Consider the following 5,704-nt stretch of genomic DNA (forward strand, 5'->3'; position numbering starts at 1 on the left):
GAGGAAGGCCGCCGAAGCCAAGCTACTCCAGACCGAGACCGAGCTCCAGAAGCTCCGGGAGGAGAAGGCCGAGTGGAAGCTCAAGGAGAAGGACTACCTCGACACCATCAGCAAGCTCAAGGACCGAGCCACCGACAGTGAGGCCGAGTGCCGCCAGCTGCAGACTCAGGTGGACGACCAGCAGGACTTCATGACCCTACACGGCTACTTCGAGGCCAAGACCGAGGACCGGGTGAAGGAACTGGAGACCCGGCTGGAGAGGAACAAGAAGAACATCGCCTTGCTGACCCGCACCGCTGTGTACCTTCGCGACAAGGCCGCACGCGCCTTGCAGACGTGGGAGATTTCGACTCCATCCGCGTCGACGAGATCCACGAGCTGAGGAATCAGCTGCCCGAGGAGAGTCAGCCCCTGGTGAGGAAGGAGGACTTCAAGCTCATCCCCACGGAGCTTCGCCTACACCTGTGCCCCCACGAGGAGATGCCGCCCGCGATCGAGACCGAGGAGGTGGTGGAGGCCGTCGCCGCCATCGACGCCATCTTCCCGGAGGACTACCCAGAAGCATACAAGCGCGTGTTGTCCTACAAGAAGCCACGCGTCACCTTCTACTAGGGCGTGAGTTGGTGTCTTAGGTAGGAGTAGGTGTAGGTAGGTAGCCGCCGATGGTCCATTCCGGCGAGAGAGTCTCATGAGTCGTGTTTTGAGCCGATAACTGTTTCCGGCTAGCGTCCTATGATGTCACGAGTCTAGGTAGACACGTAGGAGTCACCACTCTTTTGTAAACATTCACGATGTATTCTTAGAGTGTGAGTGGGGGTGTAATCTTGAAGGCTTTTGGGTTGACCTCGAGATAACACCGGTGATTCCTTGTACTGCTGTTGATGTCTGAATGGATGGATGTTATGACTCTTCATTCTCGTATTATTTTATTCGATCGTTATTTTCATTTAAAACATTATCGCCTTTATTTTTGCATTTTTCTCGGATAATTGGCATGTTTGCCCATGTGTGATTCTTTTATTTTGGGTGGTGAGTGCCGGCTTTACGCAAGAGAACTTCCCCTCAACCTACACAGGAAATGTCGATCCGGAGATCCGATCGCTTGATGGCTCGTTTCGAGCAAGCCGCCCAGGAGGAAGCCGCAGCCGAAGCACGCGGACGAGGTCGCCCGTTTGGCCGTGGGCGCGGACGTGCTGCCCCAGCACGTGCCCCGGCAGCAGGGCGTGGAAGAGGCAGAGGACCTGCCGCGGGTGCCGCACCCCGCGCCTTTGGGGAGGCACGCCGTGGAGACGAAGCTGATGAGGAGGAGGTCGATGAGGAGATCGACGCTGAGCCAGCTCAGCAGCCACCGCCGCCACCGCCGACACTCGCAGAGATCATGGACAGGCAGACGCAGCTTCTTCAGCGTCTGACCGAGTCAGTTGACCAGAGGAACCACGGGCCAACCGCCATGGCCCGCCTGAAGAGGACCTCCAGCGCAAGATCGAGAGGTTCATCCGCCTGAAAGCCCCGACTTTCAGCTACGCCGAGGACCCCTTGGAAGCCGATGACTGGCTGAGGGTGATCGAGACCAAGTTGGACCTCACCAACTGCACCGACGAGGAGTGCGTGCACTCGCAGTCCACCAGCTTGAGGGAACTGCCAAGTCGTGGTGGGACAGCTACTGCGACTCCCACCATGACCCAGCACACATCTCGTGGGAGGAGTTTGCCAGGGCATTCCGTGAGCAGCACGTGCCCCGGCAAGTGATGATCCAGAAGGCTCAGGAGTTTCGTACCATGACCCAGGGTACGATGAGGGTGGAGGAGTACGAGCGTCACTTCACCAAAATGATGAGGTACGCTGCAGACGACACCAACACCGAGGAGAAGAAGCAGTTCTGGTTTCTCCGAGGACTACACCACGGCATCCGTCAGATCGTGACGGGATGCGAGTACCCATCCCTTCGCAGCTTGGTCAACCGTGCCATTGCTGTGGAGAGGGAGAGACTAGGATGGGAAGACCGTCAGCGCAACAAGAAGCGCCAGACCGACCACCAGGTTCGAGACCGACCCTTCCAGAAGACAAGGAATGCGCCACCTCTGCCACCGAGGAGCGGTTTCCGATCCGGCTCCAGTCAGCCGGGCAGGAACTTCAGTGGAGGAGGCAACCACTACTCCGGCAACAGGACCCACGGAGGACAGAACCAGGGAGGAGGCAACTATCACCGCCAGCAGCCGGCACAGAGGACCAACAGTGGCTCGACGCCGTTTGTTTGCTTCACCTGCAACAAACCGGGCCACAAGTCCTATGAGTGCCCCGAGAAGAAGACCTCGACTCCAGCTCGCGCGCCTGGCTCCACCGGCAGGCCCGCTCAAGCTCCGCGCTCCGCAGACCGTGGCCGCCTCACCCACCTGACAGAGGAGGAAGCCCGGGATGCCCCCGACGTCGTGACAGGTGAGTATCTTATCAACGGCTCTAAGGCCTTGGTGTTGTTTGACTCTGGAGCCACTTGCTCCTACATCTCTTCAAAGTGTGTTGCACAAAAATCCCTACCGATGACCCCGAGAAGCCACCCTATCATCACTAGCTCCCCGCTGGGGGATCATAGGTGCACCTTAGCATGTAAAGGAGTGAAGATCATGATTCAGGGACTGCCATTCACAGCTGATCTGACTGTACTGCCGTCTGAAGGGATAGATGTTATTTTGGGAATGGATTGGTTGACAGCACATAAGGGTGTCATCTCTTGCTCACCCAGATTAATAACCTTGGAACACCCTAGTGGGAGGAAGGTCGAAGTGGAACCGTTGAAGTCTCGAGATGTACCTCAGGTGTACAACTTGAACAGCTTGGAGAAGAGGACACTCGAAGATGTGCCGGTGATTTGCGAGTATCCTGATGTGTTTCCCGAGGAACTACCGGGACTACCACCGGACAGGGATGTCGAGTTCGTGATTGACCTTGTGCCAGGAACGGCACCGATCGCGAAGCGACCCTACCGCATGTCCGCGGAAGAACTCACCGAGTTGAAGAATCAGTTGAAGGATCTGCTAGATAAACAGTATATCAGGCCTAGTGCATCGCCATGGGGATCACCTGTATTGTTCGTGAGGAAGAAGGACGGAACCATGAGGCTATGCATCGACTACCGATCGTTGAATGCCGTGACAATCAAGAACAAGTATCCGTTGCCCAGAATCGATGATCTGCTCGACCAGTTGAGAAAGGCCAAATTCTTCAGCAAGATCGATCTGAGATCCGGATACCATCAGATGAAGATCCGGGAAAGCGATATCCCGAAGACAGCATTCGTGACCAGATACGGCCAGTACGAGTTCACTGTAGTATCTTTTGGACTGACCAACGCACCCGCCTACTTTATGAACATGATGAACAAGGTGTTCATGGAAGAACTAGACAAGTTCGTCGTAGTCTTCATCGACGACATCTTGGTCTACTCCGAGACAGCCGAAGAACACGCTGAGCACCTGAGGGTAGTACTCGAGAGGTTAAGACAGAACCAGCTGTATGCTAAGTTCAGCAAGTGTGAGTTTTGGCTAGAGAGGGTTGCCTTCCTAGGCCACGTGTTGACTGCTGAAGGGGTTGCCATAGATCCCGAGAAGATCGAAGCAGTGTCCGAGTGGCAACAGCCGAAGAGCGTGACCGACATCCGAAGCTTCCTGGGTTTGGCAGGTTACTACCGACGATTCATCGAGAACTTTTCCAAGATTGCCAAACCTATGACCGAGTTACTCAAGAACAACGTACCGTTCGTATGGTCATCCAAGTGCGAAGCCAGCTTTCAAGAGCTCAAGTCCCGACTTACTACCACTCCAGTCCTCACCCTTCCGGACATCCGAAAGGACTTCGTCGTCTATTGTGACGCTTCTCGTCAAGGCCTGGGTTGTGTGCTGATGCAAGATGGCAAAGTTGTGGCGTATGCCTCCCGACAGTTGCGGAAACACGAAGAGAACTACCCTACCCACGACCTTGAACTCGCAGCTGTAGTGCACGCCTTGAAGATTTGGAGGCACTACCTCATTGGCAACAAGTGCGATATCTATACCGACCACAAGAGCCTAAAGTATTTCTTTACTCAGGCAGAGCTGAATATGAGACAGAGGAGATGGTTAGAGCTGATCAAGGACTACGACCTAAACATCCAGTATCACCCCGGCAAAGCTAACGTCGTAGCAGACGCCTTAAGTAGGAAGCATTATTGCAGCAATCTGTTAGTTCGAGAGGAGCAGCCAGCTCTGTGCGATGAACTCGAGAGACTGAAGTTAGAAATAGTAGAGCAAGGGCACCCGAACACAATGACAGTCAAGTACAATCTGGAAGATCGAATCAGGCAAGCACAGCGACGATGCCCGGAACTTCAGAAGCTCAAACGAGCAATGCGAGACGGGAAAGCGACCGACTACCGGGTCGACGACCAAGGAACCATATGGCTGAAAGATCGCATATGCGTACCCCAGGATCAAGGGATCCGTGCCGAGATTCTGGACGAAGCGCATAACTCCAAGTGCGCCATACACCCGGGATGTACGAAGATGTACCAAGACCTGAAGGACCGTTTCTGGTGGAATGACATGAGAACGGACATAGCCGAGTTCGTGGCTAAATGCGATATTTGTAGAAGAATCAAGGCAGAACACCAGCGCCCTGCCGGTCTACTGAAACCACTTGATATCCCCGTATGGAAGTGGGACGATATCTGCATGGACTTCATAACAGGGTTACCCCGGACTCTGAAGGGCAACGACTCCATTTGGGTAATCGTTGATCGCCTAACCAAAGTGGCACATTTTATCCCCGTCAAGACCACGTACCCCGTGAGCCGATTATCCGAACTGTACATAGAGAACATTCTGAAACTCCACGGAGCACCGCGAAGCATAGTATCAGATCGAGGCCCTCAGTTCACCGCAAAATTTTGGCAGAGTTTGCACAAATCCATAGGGACTCGACTAGATTACAGCACCGCCTTTCATCCCCAAACCGATGGGCAGACCGAGAGAGTGAACCAGATACTCGAGGACTTGCTTAGAGCATGTGTGCTAGCCTACGGGAGTGATTGGGAGAAGAGTTTGTCCTATGCTGAGTTCACGTACAACAACAGCCATCAGGCCAGTTTGCGAATGTCACCTTTCGAGGCACTTTACGGCAGAAAATGCAGAACCCCGCTGATGTGGTCAGAAACCGGAGAGAGATCGTATTTTGGTCCAGACTCTATATTAGAGGCTGAGGAGAATGTCGCCAAGATCAGGGAGAACCTGAAGGTAGCGCAGAGCAGACAGAAGAGCTACGCCGACAAGAGGAGAAGAGACCTCTCGTTCGAGGTCGGAGACCACGTATACCTGAAGGTGTCACCACTTCGAGGCACCAAGAGGTTTCACGTCAACGGGAAGCTAGCCCCGAGGTTCGTTGGACCGTATCCGATCATCCAAAGGATCGGAGGACTGGCGTACAAGCTAAAGCTACCAGAAGAACTTGCTGGAGTACACCCAGTTTTCCACGTATCTCAGTTACGCAAATGCTTGCGAGTACCGGACGAGACAATACCACCAGAGGCAGTGGACTTGCAGGAAACGCTTGAGTATGTTGAGTATCCCGTGAGGATTCTAGCCCGGGCAGATAAGGAGACTAGGAGAACCTCCGTTCCTTACTGCAAGGTTCTCTGGAGCAATCACACCGAACGGGAAGCCACTTGGGAGAAGGA

Source organism: Panicum hallii, chromosome 3 (assembly GCF_002211085.1).
Source record: "Panicum hallii strain FIL2 chromosome 3, PHallii_v3.1, whole genome shotgun sequence".
NCBI lineage: Eukaryota > Viridiplantae > Streptophyta > Magnoliopsida > Poales > Poaceae > Panicum > Panicum hallii.